At 40.5% G+C, this 15,052-nt stretch overlaps 1 long non-coding RNA gene across 3 annotated transcripts in view; it reads left to right on the top strand.

Moving 5' to 3' along the window:
• The window catches only part of LOC120510828, a 169,757-nt gene that overhangs the window by 104,575 nt on the left and 50,130 nt on the right, over nucleotides 1-15,052 (top strand). For 2 of the 3 annotated variants that reach the window (XR_005629603.1, XR_005629601.1), the window contains exons 1-2: nucleotides 12,449-12,565; nucleotides 14,132-14,268. The exons of the other annotated variant lie outside the window; for it this stretch is intronic. This is a non-coding gene — a long non-coding RNA (uncharacterized LOC120510828). Of the gene's footprint in view, nucleotides 1-12,448; nucleotides 12,566-14,131; nucleotides 14,269-15,052 lie in introns of those variants that run through there. 3 annotated transcript variants of the gene reach the window in all.

Genomic DNA, 15,052 nt, shown 5'->3' with positions numbered 1-15,052 from the left:
GGGAGAACTCTTTTTCCTCTCTTTTAAGCACAATGTATCATTCTCTGTGCTTTCTAAGCTATAAAATTAGCACTAGCAGCTGTAATACAAAAGACCCACAAAAAATTGCAGTCCCAAGCCTTCTGAAATTAGTATGGCCTATTATGGCTAGTCCTTGTAACACAGCCCTGAAGGGAAGCAAAGTGCCTGACTGATGTCAGCTTTCAGAGTAAGTTTATTCTGTGCTCCCACAATATGTTCTACTAGACTGAGCATCTCTTTGAGACCACATAGAAATTCTCTCCTGCCAACAATTTTTATTCTTTTTTTTTTCTTTTTTTTCTTTTTTTTTGCTTTCTCACCATAGGGTTTGGGAACACCCTTAGTTGTAATGGGAGTGAAGTCAGCAGGGTATAAAATCTGGTCAAATCTCTCTTCCACACCAGCTTTGCCCACACCAAGATTGCAGGAAAATATGCTAATTATGGACTGATTTTGAACATGCTTTCTATCTAGAAAAGCAGAGGGAAGTAGAAGATAATGTCAGTCTGTATTCAGTGACTTTAGTTGCTTTGCTGCTATGGATGCATAGGGAAATTGAAAGATATTGGCCATCATTTCCCCCCAAACAGAAGTTTTCTTCAGTGTCACAAGTGTACATCTGAAATACTGATATGAATTACACCAAGTCAAGTAATGTACAGGTTTCATTGTCAGAACAAATATATACATAAGGCTTTTATTATTTTAATGCCACTATATTGTGAAATATTTGCATGCCATATTCCATTTACATCATCTGTATAGGATGTCAAGTACGTTGTGCTTGCAATAATTTTAGGAATGTAATATTTTCAAGTTCAGGAAGTTAACAACTTGGGCTTTTTGCTTTGCACATCGTAACCTTTTATGTTATCATTTGGTGAGATGAGGTGAAGACACAGAGGTGCATAAATTGGAGACCTCAGATCTGTGATTATGTTATTGCTGACCCTCATCGCATCTAACATTACACTGTGCAGCTCTGCTCACAGGAAAAAAAAATAATCAGAGAGAGGAGGCAAAGCGTAACTTGTTCACTTGAGAATAGTTATGTTTTGATAGGTATAAATCAGGATAGTTATGCTGCAGCCAGTGTTACATCACTGAGGATTTGGTCACAATAACTTCCCAATCTGCTTGGTAGATTGAAAATATGTATAGATCCATCTTCATTGCTTGGTGGAATGCATATAGCATAAATAGTAGACAGTAGCTCTAAAGAAGGGAGCTCTTATGTCTTCTGCAACCACCAGAAGAGGCATGATGGGTCTTCCTCATTTCGAGCTGCTGTAGCAAGTCCTGAGTCAGAGCTCAACAAGTGACCCAAACACAGCCCACCAGCAAGCAGCTGGCCCAGGCTCCAGTAAGTGCTAAAGGGCTGTAAGTGTGGCCTTGCCCACACACAGACACTTTGCAGAGCTTGATCTGTGCTTGTCCATGCCATCTGATACCATGGCATTCTTTTAACACAAAAATTGTTGTGGTTGTGGTGCTGTCACTTCAGGATATTTAGAAAAGGGGTTTCCTAGTCAAATTACATTTTCTAATGCAGGACAGAGCTGTCTGGGCTGTGATCTGTCCTGAGGAGTTTGTGAACAGTTGTAGGCACACTACAGCACCATCTGTAAAAGGCAATGGCTTTCTCATACACAGGTATAATTTAATTTGTGAAGTAGATTTCATTCATCAGCTTTTTAAGGCTAGTCAGGGAAGCTGAAAGTTGATGCAGACACACAAGCAGAAACGGACCCTTTAAAGCTGACATAGCAGACATGGCATCCCAACCAACCTTCAACAGAATGAAGATTCACAATGCCAGTGTCTAATAACTGTATCTCACTCCAATACAGGTATTTCAAGGCCATTCTGTGTAAACAGTGTGCATTGCTTTGTGTCTTAATCTGCAAGACAACCAAATATCTCGTTTGCAGATATATGTTAAGGTTTAATGAATCTCCTGCCATAAAAGTGTTGCTCAAGACTAATGAACAAACAAATATTTGCTTAAACCCCTTTGTGAAAGTCAAACACACTTTCAACAACTATTCATGTATTTATTGTCAGATATGAGTCACTACTTAAGTGCCTGGCCTTGTGCTCTGAGCAGCTAATGCCAGTAGTTTCACAGCATTTTTTCAGTCATTTTTCCCTCTTTCTGCCCCCACTTCCATCTCCAGTAAGAAGCAGTCTGGAGAGTCTCTTGTCAGTGGCAGAACTTACTCTTCTTCAGCATTATTTGTGCCATAGTGGCAGCTGAATCCCCTTGTTGTCCTTGCACATGTGGGGGCCACCTCAGCCCTGTGCTCCACACTGTACCCATTGCCACTCTGCTTCAGTGCCACTCTGGAGTCCTCCTGGCCAAGTAGTGCAAGCACAGCCATCTCTTCTTTTTCCTCTCCCCAGCTTTCCAGGGGTACCAATGTGGGATTGAGGTTCTGTGTGGATCCTCTTCTGACTGTTGGTGTGCCAGCAATGGGTCTCTCTTCCTTCCAGCCACTTCTCATCACTTCTTTGCCAAAACCTAGCATCTCCTTCTAAGCTGCCAACTAAACTCTCCCTAATCTGTCATAATCACAATGAATAGGTTCACCCTGAACAGTTCAAATACCAGGGCTTTGCAAACCAACCCCATATCTGGGAGACTGGCCATTTCAGCAGATCTATCTGCAGCTGGAGACAAATGGACATGTCCACCCTTAGACCCAATAGTATCTGGAAAGTTCCTATAAGATTTGATTTCTAGTACATACTGTGAACTTAGAAGGTGCATTAATAACAGGGACTTATTTCTTGTGTTACTGAGTGACATTAAAATTGTGTGTCAATGCTTGTTTTATTTTTATTCTGCTACTAAACAAGCTGAAGGCTTTAAGGATATTTTTTATTCTCTTGTGTCAGAGGGGTCTACCCAGGGTGGAAAAGAAAATCAATGTTTCAGGGTTGTTTAACTGTGGGGGTTTTTTCATGTGTTTCTTGTTTCATTATGAGGAAGGAATTAAAAATCCCTCCTAGACAGTACTTAAAATATCAAAGTCATTGTTTAATGCCTTTGAGTCACTGTACAACTAATTCAATTGCACAGTGTAGTGCAGTTTCACGGTATGTGAAACACAGATAGTAGAGAGGAATGATTGGAAAGTTGAATAAACACAGCATTAGTTTGCAAGGTCTGAAACTTTCTGATGACTTCTTTAGCAATGATCCAGCACAACAGCTCATCAGCAGAAGTGAGAACAGAAGCTTTAAACCCAGAGCCCCTGCCTCCTCTACCTAAGCTAAGCTAGCTGGGTTCATGCTGGCTGGAGGCCCTTGACTCTCCTCTGAGCCAGCCGCAGGAGGTGGGTTGGGTCTGCACTGGATGTCAGCAGCTTTTGGTGAGGTCAAAGCTCTGATGATTACTGTGGTTTTGCAGGACCCTTCAGCAAAAATGAGCCTCAGTGGTCAGGGACAAAGGCAGCAGAAGATTTGGTCACAAGATACTATGAGGGCAGTGCACAGCCAACCTGGCTCCCTGAACATTGAAACCGCTGCTGTGTTAGGCACGCAGTAACCTACAGGGACCCGAGGTGCTTGGTGACAGGGCAGGGATCGCAGCTTTTGTGGCACCGTCAGTAAAGGGTCATTTTGTGGCCAGCCTGGTACATCTGACTTCACACCCAACCCTAAGAAGTTGTTACCTACAGGAGGTCTCCAAATAGATGAAGGGTTAGTAGGGAAAGGTACAGACCCATCAGCCTGATTTGTGTGAGTACTGTTGCCATCATAAAGGGGATCATGCCAAATAATTGCTGAATTTATCTTTGTGTCAGCTTTGCAAGGTACAGGAGCAGTTATCCTGTTTTACAAATAACAGTCTGAGGCACAGAGAGGCTTCAGCTTTGCCTCTCTCATCACTTTAGAAGAGGTAGTGGTGGTGTAGACTTATCTGGGTTGGCTCTCATTTAGTTAGGTGTGGTAGTATTTTGCCCACAAACTTTCTTCTCCCCATTTCCTCACCAAGACTGCTGAGCTGCTATGCCTGAATTAGACATTCCCTGCCCCAACCTCCTTACCCACCTGTAGATCCCCCAGTGAAGGTGTCCACACCTGGGTCTGAGTTAGGTGTTCCCATACATGGGAGTGCCAGAGTCCTGAAACAAGCATCCCCCACCCTGCCCTTAAAGCCAAATTGAAGCCACGTGGTTGGGGTATATATGTGGTTGGGGTGTATATGTGGTTGGTAAGCCACCCTGTGGGAGTAGAACACTCTCTGATCATTAATTCCTGCTTTGGTTTCAGTTATTCCCACACAAAAACAAACACAAAGAAATATCTTGAAGCTGTCTCAATCACTATTCAAATGTTGATGCTTAGTGTTTGCGACTGATTAATATTGCCACTGAATCACAGATATTTCCTGTATTAAGTGGCCCTAAATTCAATGTCAACAATTTAATGACAACAGCAGTATTGTAGGTAGTGGCAGCTTGGCAAAGAGAAAAGGTAGGTAGTGGCAGTTTGGCAAAGAGAAAAGGTAGGAGTGCCCATCCTGAATGGGCACAGATAGGAGAGGAAAGGAGCAAAAAAGGGAAAGGACAAAGAAGCACACACATTCTCGTAAAAGTTTCTGACAAGCTAAAAGCCTCAGAAACAAATTTGAGTTTAAAAATGCATTTGAAAAGTTACATACTCACTTTTGTAGAGAACAACAATGGTGGAATGCTAATAACATTTAATTTCCCTTGACTTCTAACCTTCTTAACCTGCTGTGCTTCTAGAACAGTGCTGTAAATCAAAATATGCTGTATTGTATGGTGAACATGTGTATTGAGTCATTCCAGACTGCCTGGTGCTTTTTAAAAACAAAACTCACAATAGTGTTTGTGCTGTTTTTCATTTTTCATAGACCTTTCCCCTCAATCATGCTGCAACTGGTTAGGTTATGTATTAAAAATACAATATAAAAAAGAGGGAGGGAAGATGTAGGGGTAGACATAATACCACAGAAAGTACAGCACAGACAAATAGGCCAAAATATCCTTGACATTACTTTCCCCTTTGTTCTAAATGTTCTTCCAATTTCAATAAAAACAAATTGGAATACTGCCTGGGGTCTACTAAATCATTAGTAAATTAAGAATCTGTTTTTAATAACATTTCACTTGTAAATAATGCATTAATTGACTTGCTTGAAAGTTAGCTTGAATGTTAGAAACTCTGGCACTAAATGTGTAATGAAAGAAGTGCGCCGTTTGAAGAGGCTAGATGGTAAATGTAACAAATTAAATATGACAGTTGATATTTGTGGAAATGGTGATATAATTAGAGGACACCTGCAGCTGTTTTCCAACCAAAACAACAGAAATTAAACATGTATAAAGTATGTGTGTCATATTTTCTCTTGGCATGTTTCTTTTATTCTGCTTAGGGCTTTTTTTAACGTATGTCTTTCTATTTTTCCCTTACCTTTTGTCATTCATATGACTAACAGGTGTCTACTTATCCAACTATACCATTTGTTACATCTATAAGTGATCATTTTGCAGTGTAAAGACAAAGAACCTGAATCTTATTTACCAGCCAAGAGCTGGAAGTTACTAGAGCACATGACACAATCCCGAGCATACTTTAACCCTGGGTGGTTGGGAGTAGACAAGAATTATACCAGGATATTTCTGTGCAGTCCTCACCTACACATAGCTCAATTATTTATTTCTCCACCCTGGCTTTGATAGTATTGGCAAGGATTTCTGTAAACTAAAAGGTGATGTGATGCAATGTATAAGCATTGCAAATGTGTCATGTTCCTTCTTGGCATGTGTGCAGTTGAAAGAGAATATGATGCTGCCCTGGCCATGTCACAAGGGTTTTGAACACTAAGTTTCTAATGATAAAGGAAAAATGTGAAGTTCTTGAACAACATAGATCCCCATGCCATGCTACTACTGGGAAAGTGTGAAGCAAATTGACCAAAGATGGCCAAAAGCGATACATTTTTGACCCGGAGCCAAAGATTCTGGGTATTTCAGTTCATGGACTCTTTTCTATCTGTCCTTGCTCCTTTCCAGTTGCTGTACAGACAACATCCTGCCAAAGGAGATAGAATTTGGACTTGCAAAAGCAGGAGTCTCTAGACTGACTCTCTTCAGAGTTACAGCAGTAACAAGCCAGTGGAAGCACTCAGGTATAAATAAACAGAGTCTAAATGGAACATAAAATTTTACTCCTACTTAATGCCATGTGACCATTTTTCCTGGTGTCAGAGTTAATGGGCATAGAAACTGCACTGTTGGACTGGGCATGAGGCACACTGCAGCCAGGACCACTTCTGCTCCCGTAGATTCCACCTGAGGAAGGCCTTCAAACTGTCTCAGAGTCACTTTTGCTAGGCTTTGACATACAATTTCCCCAAAGCAAAAGGAAAAACAATACAGGGCAAGGCAAGCTGTCCTCACCAAGAGACTCAGATCTCTCTGGGGAGTTTTCTCTGTGGCTGAGGCACATAGAGCAACCTTATGGGGGAAAGTCTCATTGCACCAACAACCAGCTGTGGATACTGTAAATCTTCAGCATGCCCTTTATCAGCTGTCAGAAACACAGACATTCATAAACAAAGGAGAGCAAGAGACCAAAATTCACTTTAGAATAAACAATGTGGACTTTGATTTGGAATGTGCTAACAGGATAGATATGAGCTATTTAAATAAACATACCAGCCAATTGTGTCAACTTTGCTTTGGGGGCAACAATACCTTTGTTACTGGGGTTTGTATCTGTCTTGATTAGAGCCATGTCAGGCAGCTGTTGAGATTGACTCTGATGACAGATAGGATGTAATGTACATGACACTGGAAGCAAAGTATCATGGAGACAAATTGTGTGATGGCTGAGAAAATCTTTACGGCTTTTTCAGATATGGCAGACTTCTTCCCTGTAGATGCAAATATATTTATTTGTCTTAAAGTTGCAGACTTACAGCTGCTCTTGCAGGTACCTGGTTTTATGTAATAACTTCCATTCTCCACTGCCTCCCCCAGCCCAAGCGGTGGGCTGTTTCCACCCTGCAGCTTCTGGGTAGCACGCTCTGCATGCTCCGTTTATTCCTATAGTGGAGTATATGACAATTATGGAAGAGAAGCCGTTTGCTACCTCCAAGGACAAGGCAGTAATAAAGTTCCACAGAAAGTGCACCCTGCTTTTCTTGTTATAAATCACACCAGTGCATAGTCGGGCTAGTCCCACCTGCTTGCGCAGCTTTCAAGATGTGTTCCTCCTTAAGCTGATTTTACAGCTACTATTTCCTGCTTATCATGTAGATCTCAACTGACTTGATGGTAATTGGTGATGGAGCTTGGTAGGCAGTGATATAGGAGAAGTGCAGCTCACAGGGCCAGGTTCCAAACCTCCGCTGTGCTGGCAGTCACTCTGTGACTCTCCTTTTCAGGAGTGAGATCTGTGTTAAAGCTGGGGGGAGTTCTTAGTCTTTAAAAGAACATTTTTCTGCTCCTATTTTCTATCGGCTTTTGCATTGGTTACCAATAGTTTCTGTAGGGCAAATGTATCAAGAGCTGCATTTCTCAGGTAAAAACCATGAAGTAAAAACTATTGCAATATTTACCAGAAGGAAGGAGTTGTTCAGTCCCTTCACCTTTCACTTGTACAAGTTTCCCGCCAATATCAAAGCTGATAATACACCTTTATTTTGGTTCCTTTGTAGGGCATTTTGCAGATGCTGACCTTCTGAATGGATCAGGGATCCATTACAGTTTTTATTTCTTTCATCAGTATATTCAAACACTGTAGAAAATGTATACTCAATTTACCTAAAACTCCTCTTTGATTAAATAGCATCAGCAACAGAGATGATGACTCCAAAGATGAATAGCTTTTTATGGTCTAAGGGGAACATGCCTAGGAAGATGGCCTTCAGCTTGTTTGTAGGTTTGCAGCAGTGAATCAGAGAAACAAAGCTACAAGGGGTTTGACTACACCCCTATTTGCTTTTCAGGGACAAATTTGTTAGCTTAAATTTAGCCTGCGGAAAATGTGGCCAAGATTTGCCTTAGCCAAAAATATGCCCCTTCCTTGCCTATGTAATGTTACACTGATTTGAAGGTTTTCTTAGCTATAGAGTGCTACAGATCAAAATACAAACCTAATCATTAGAAAAAAATCAAAATTAAAAAATTAGTATTCCCACACATAAGGAAGATGTGCTGGCTTAGTTAAATAAGGCACAACTGGTATTATTTAATTAAAATCTAGAGTGCAGCTGTTAGGGGAGAATCTAGCCAGTTTCAGATAGAAAAATATGCCCTAATAATGTGTTTCAACATCATTTTGATGCTAAACTCAAGAGTATGGTAGGTGTGAATGTTTTGCATACGCATGCATACGTATACATACACATCTGTGTCTCTGACAGAGGGGGAAAAGACAAATGTGTTCAAATACGTTTTCTGTATTGAGGGAAACTATAAATAAAACTAGACTTATGTGAGCCAGCAACCAGGAGGCTCTGAGGATGCACAGTGTGTGCTTAGAGGGTGAGGACAAGGAGAAGTGATGCTGGGAGCTGCTTTGCCTGTGTGCATGAGTTTGAGTTTTCTGTCTTTGTCCACCCAGAAAATGTCTTTGCTTTGTTTGCTGACAGAATTGTAAATATGTGGGGTTTTTTCAGTTTTCTCCAAGAATTATAAAGATGCATTTATTTTCTTTAAAGAATAATTATTAGTTAATTGCATTTCTGCTGTATCTAAACTTCCTGGCTAACATCTTGTTTTGCTACCTAAAGCAGAATATTTCAGCTTTTCAGAGAAATAATTGTATGTATTAATCTGGCAAAAAAAATAGCAACTTTTGGAAGATGTTTCTGAGAAACAAGGTAGTTATGTAAACCAAGGAAAGAGAAACACAACACTGGGGGAAGTTTTGCTGCCATTATTATTATTAATTATTATTATTATTTACAGTAACTATTTATACAGCACTGTAATTTTGCATGACATTCTTCAAAGAGTCCAAAAGGCAAGCAGTGAGACCCAGAGTACACTGTGCTGCACATACCTGTAACCATACCCTGCTACACATAGTATCTGACTGAGTAAGAGCTGGGAAAACTAAACTAAGCTACTTTTCTCCCCATTCCTGGGTTGGCAATCCAGGTTTCTGAAGCTGTGTCTTATCATGTCCTTGCTAGATTCCCTTTGCAGGGCAAGAGATTTTTAAGCAAGACCTCACAATCCAAGGTTTTCTCAGAGAAATTGATCTGTTTTTCCTTCTGCTCTCTTGAGCAGTGCAAAGCTGCCAGAGAGAGGGCTGAAAATCAGGCCTTGTGGTAGCTGTCACAGGGAGCTTGCAGTGTGCAACAGAAAGATGTAGAAAAGGACAAAGTGGAGCAAAAGGAGAAGCAGGCAAAGAGGTTAAGCTCTAAAATAAGTTAAGATCATTTTACACATTACACCTTCAGTTGGAACAGTACCATCCACATGTGATGAAAAAGGGTCTTGATGGTATTTTGACGACAACATTCTTTTATTTCTGTTCATGAAATAATTGACATCTGCAGAGTTTTACTCTCCATGTAATATTTGTCCAGAATAGGTATGGGTTTCCTAAGATTTTCTTCTCTCTCTGTTATTTTACAGCTTCTGTACAGCAATTGTTTGGTCATTAAGAGCAAATAGTTCACCTTTTCATAGTTCACCCTTTGTGAGTGAAATTCACTTCATTTTGAAATAGTTTTCATTTGTCAAGAGATAGTGGTGGATGCTCTGCTTTTCCTACATCCACAGTTCCCATGTAGAACCTTTGGGTAGGAATTCCAGACTTTTTCCTCCACAAGTTGCTATCAAAGAATATGCAAAATCACTAGGGTAGCTAGCATGCCAAAAGCAGAAAGCAAGGTAAAATGGCCTATCAGAGGTAACCTGAGGGGGGAGTTGAGACAGGGAATATTTGAAGCAGAGAAAGGTATCTCTTACTCCATTGACGCAGATTCAAGTCTGAATATCTCAAAGATGAGAGTGAAGGGGGAAAAATTCAAGCCACAAAGTCTGGGGTTTTTTCAGTAGTTTTAGTCCATACAAAACAGCAATGTTTAATGAGAGAACTAAAGACCAGAGGAGAGAGGGGAACCTGGAGAAAGAGAAAAGTGAGGCAGGAGGGCCAGGTCAGTGCTAAATGGGATCAGGGCACAGGAGGAGAGAGCTGGCCTAACAACTGCCCAAGTGGGCATGGTGCAGGAAACTTGCCCTCCACACTCTTCCCCAATCATACTGTTTTTCCTGCTCTCATCTGTAACACCTGGAAAAAGAAGCATTACAGCTCCTGTTCTGTCCTGCCTGCCTGTATGCCCTCAGGGATTTTGAACCACAAGGAATCCACATGTTGTTTGGAGCCATTGAACTGTGCAGGGTAGGCTGCCACCAGGAGCTCCTTGGGCTCTTCCTAGCGTGCCTACTGTGCCTCCTGCTCCTCCCAGGCACAGTGAACTGAGCTGAAGAGCCTGAATGCTGAATATGTTTGTTCTTGACAATTTAAATTAGACCCTTATATTTAAGGCATGTTTTTCTATTTTATCTACTGCCTGAATCTCAGATGCTGAAATATTCACAAAGCTCTTCATTCTTTGGGGAGCAAGACATGGATTTTCCCCAGTGGCACAGTGATAGCTTCTGATCCGCCAGCCTCCCGCTGCCCACTGTCATTGCAGCTCACAGTCAGTGAGTGGCCCGAGGAATAGCTGGCACTCAAGGACCCCCCTCCAGTGCCCATAACTCTGAAACTACATGACATCTTAACCTTTATGAAATTTCTTCAAGACAGCATTTTAAAACACCCAAATCTTTCTTGACCTTTACATTTTAGTAGAGGGGGTTTGTTTTGTTATTTTTTTAAATTGATGTTCCTATATTTATTTTCTTTAGCTGTGGCATTTTAAACTGGTTCAAGAGGAACTTTGCTTTTCCCTTCCCATCCTTGTTGAGCCAAATCATTAATCATAAAGGGAAAGCACTCCAGACTCAAGCCTAACTTTATAATGTTTTTGTATTTGTGACATTTTATCTCTCTCAGCCAGTGGGAAGTTCTTATCCTTTTAATTTGTAATCTGTTAGGTTTCAGTTGGACTGTAGATGCTGACTTCCTTTGTGGCATCTCATCCTCATTCTCACCTGTTTAACCAGGCTGTGGCTTGGTGATTGTGTATCGGATGTACAGATGATTCAGGGACTCACCCAAGGGGATCAGTGATGGGTGCCCTGGATCATCAGGAAGCTGACCCCTTTTCATATGTGGGGAATCAAGATATCTTCAAGAGAAAGCTAACAGTTCAATTTTACAGTAATACACTGCCTAAATCTAGAATAAATCTGTTGAGTACTTCAGCAAAGCTAATAGTGCAAAGCTGACACAAGCGAGGAATCAGTCCTGGCATTTTTACACAAACTGCAAATATTTGTAAAGGAAAACTGGAAACTCAAAAGCATTACAGTTTTTTTTCTATGCCACTTGTTCTTGTTACTGTAAGTAGAAGCTCTGTATCCTGCAGCACACAGCACTCTCCTATAAGACCTCTCTTTTTGGATAGGGAAAACTTTCCACATTTGTATCTAGTCATTACCTAATACAATCTCATCAAATCTTTCATGATATCAGGCAATTACAACACTCAAGGCTCAGAGACTAAATACTCTCTAGTGGTCCTTTTGGATTTGTTTGTATAGTGTGGTTCTGTTGCAACTGAGAATACAGACACAGCTTTGTAGGCACAAAGATGAGTTCTGCTAAGCCTGTGTAAGTCCCTGCTCTTTAGCCCAAAAAAACTGAAGGTCAGTTCAAAGCTGCTTGTTGAGGGAAACTAATCCTGCAAACAGTACACTCACTGGCCATTATTTCCAAATCCAAACTATCTTATAGTCATGAAATGGAAAGTTTATGGGGAAAACAAATGCTGCATTTATTACTGTGATGCAACATTCATAAAATATATTTCATTGGGGGGGAGTTTACACAGGGGGTAATGAGATTTTTCCTTTATACATTATTTACAACTGCTTAATCCAGGTGCTGTAGGTTATTTTTTTATCCCTCAGTTTCACAGCTACAAAACACTTCAGTATTTCTAATTTATTTCTGCTTACAATACAGATGTTCTCAATTGTGTCTCTAACTACATTTCAACTGTTATGATCACTTTTATTTGTTTGTGTCACTGTACACTTAGAGGTTGAATGTGCACTATACAATAGTCAGGTTCCAAGAAGGCTGTAAAAAGCCTCTGGTGATTTAGTTACCAACAAATTAAACTATGCCTAACGGTAATATCTTTATCATTAGAGGTTTTAATCTTCAGATGATTTCCTTGCTGTTTATATTGCTCTGTGCATGGGCTCTTATATCTTCACATAAAGGTTTCATCCTTTTAAACAGCATTTTTCAAGATGACCATTTGGAAACAACATTTGGAGGAACATTTGGATTGCATCCTCTAACTAAATTTCCAAGCTGTTGGTAACGGACTAAAGAAAATGTGGTCTGCACTGAATACTAAAGAGCTGCAAATGTAAGAGCCTTGAAGGTTATGTGTAAATATTGACTTTTTTATTTTATTTAGCATACAAAAATGAACTTGCAATGTTGCTTATCTGATCATACAGCAGTGACTGCATCTGCATCATCTGAGATGTATTCCTCACACTTCTGACTTTCATAGGTGTTCCAGAGTTTTCCCTCAGGATGTTATTGATGTCCCTGATTAGAGAACAGATATCTGGGGACTATGTGTCCATATAGGAACATGTCAACCAAGAGGCAACAAATGGAAGCAGAAAAAAAATCCTTTCATCTTCAAAGGCCATGTTCTATGTGTCAATATGGGTCCCAATAAAACCATTAAGGTTCTTTCCTGAGATGTGTAATGGGACTTTAGGGCACTCAGCATCCAGCAAAACAAGGTCTTTGGTTCATCCTGGAAGAAGCACAGAAAAATAACTGTAACATTACATATACCCCAGCTGTTCTTTACATTTAGCCATACTGTCCTTTCCCTTTGAATGTGAATCTGTTGTCATTACTTTTTAACCAGAGGTTTCTGTGAAAAACTCAGGGTCTTTTTATTTACATGCTTTTTTTCTTAAAACACTGAAAATGCACTGATGTGCCGATAACAAAGCTTGCAGTTTTTCAAGGCTGTTTTTTATACTAAATTAATTTATATGTTAAGTACTAAGATGGTCACCACACAGTTTGTAATTCCAGGGCATGAAACATAAGGGCTCCACAATATCCCCCTTAAAATCTACTCACAAAACCATGAAATCTTTGCTGTTCACATGACAGATTTGGCTAACTGCTTCATTAATGGTACTACAGTCACCAAAAATCCACAGTAATGATTTGAGAACACATTAGTTCTCTCCCTGGACAGCCTAACCTGAACACCAACACTATCAGGAATTTTTCTGAAGTATGTGGTTCTCCTTTTTAGTACTCCTAGTTCCTGCATGAAACCCTGACATGCTGTTTACTTCAGCTGGCTGCCTCTTGTGCTCCTCTGGGGGTGTCTTGAAGATTATTTTTTTTTTTTGTATTTCCACATGTGAGAGATGGATTTAATAAATTGCAGAATCATAAACTGCGTTAAGAGAGTGGGAGGAAGAACAGTAACTTCTTTGTGCTACATAGAGTCTATGTAATTTACATAAATATTGCCTATTTCTTTAGCAGATAGAGTAATTAAGAAATGACCAGCATGGCTTTTGGTCACCCTCCGTGTTCTTCTATAAACAAATTGAATTTAATATATTCTTCCTTTCACTTATTTGCTAAAAACTTCTGACTCTCCCAGTCACCTGTTTTTATTGGTGATAGTGGTGAGCCTTACCAAGAGGTGCAGTACTTGCCTACAGAGCTACTTTGCACAAATCAGAGTTTGTCCCTGACCCACATGTCTTGAAGAAAGCCAGGCATCAAGGTAATGAGGCCAGCATGCATTTGGCAGGTCATGCACAGTATGGAGAATGCACGTTATTTGTCCTTTTAAATTCGTTTTTCTCTGCCTTGCAATAGAATAAGTAGTCTCATTCTGTAGCAGTCAAACCTTCTGAGAAGGCTCCTTCTGTGCTTCCAGAGTAGTCCCATAGTGGCAGTGGGGCACTGTGGAAATAAAAGACAAGAGACATATGCCAAGGATGATGCGTGTTCTGGAAGGGATGAACCCGTGTCCCTCACCCCCAAATATGACCAAGGGTGATCCTGTGGTGGCTGGTAAGTAAATGTGTCTATCTATCCAGTTTGTGCCTTCTAGCTGGGCTCATGGAAAGGTTGCATTGCAGAACTGAGAGGGAAATGTCCTGTGCCAGCCAGATGAGTGACAGTGCTAGAGTATTATTGAATGATCTGGGATTGTCTAACCTAAGCAAGTGTCTTAAAGAAGATAATATGGCTTTTCAACTACGTGAGAAACACTGCTCCAAAGAAAAGGGTATCAAGGAAATCCTTTCATATCTTCCTGAGGAAAGTAAGTGCCAACAGGCTTCAGTTATGGTAAGAAAGATGTCAGTTAATCTTTAGTAAATACTTGTTATTCCAGTAGGAATCTGGTGGCATACAGCAGTAGATCAGGAAGGCACAGGGTCCTTGTCACTGGACGTCTTTATGAATAGGCTAGACAGTATCTGAAAGTAATGACAAAGGTGTAACAGAGCCTTTATTGACCTTGTGTGCCTTGCCAACACAGAGTGGTCAACTGAAAGCCAGTGAGCACCTAGTGAGTAAAATCTAGCAAGAAACACATAGATTTAGGTCACTTTTGCCACTAGGACTTAGGATTAGGCAGGAGGCAGTGAATCCCTTGTGCATTTTGACAATGGGAATCTCCCTCAGCTTTGGAAGCAGATTTTTGTCAACTCAAAACACTTTTCCCTTGCCAAACCCATATACTACCTTCATCTTATCTAGAGAAAGCTTCAGCCAACTGGCTTTCATCCATGTCTTATCTCTGCCAGACACAAGGAAGCTGCAACATATGGCTTCAATGAAAAGGAGACGT

The sequence above is a fragment of the Passer montanus genome, unplaced genomic scaffold (genome assembly GCF_014805655.1).
Source record: "Passer montanus isolate IOZ18808 unplaced genomic scaffold, ASM1480565v1 scaffold60, whole genome shotgun sequence".
NCBI classification, from domain to species: Eukaryota; Metazoa; Chordata; class Aves; order Passeriformes; family Passeridae; genus Passer; species Passer montanus.
The sequence above is the reverse complement of the archived record's forward strand: the minus strand, read 5'-3'. Positions and strand labels throughout refer to the sequence as shown.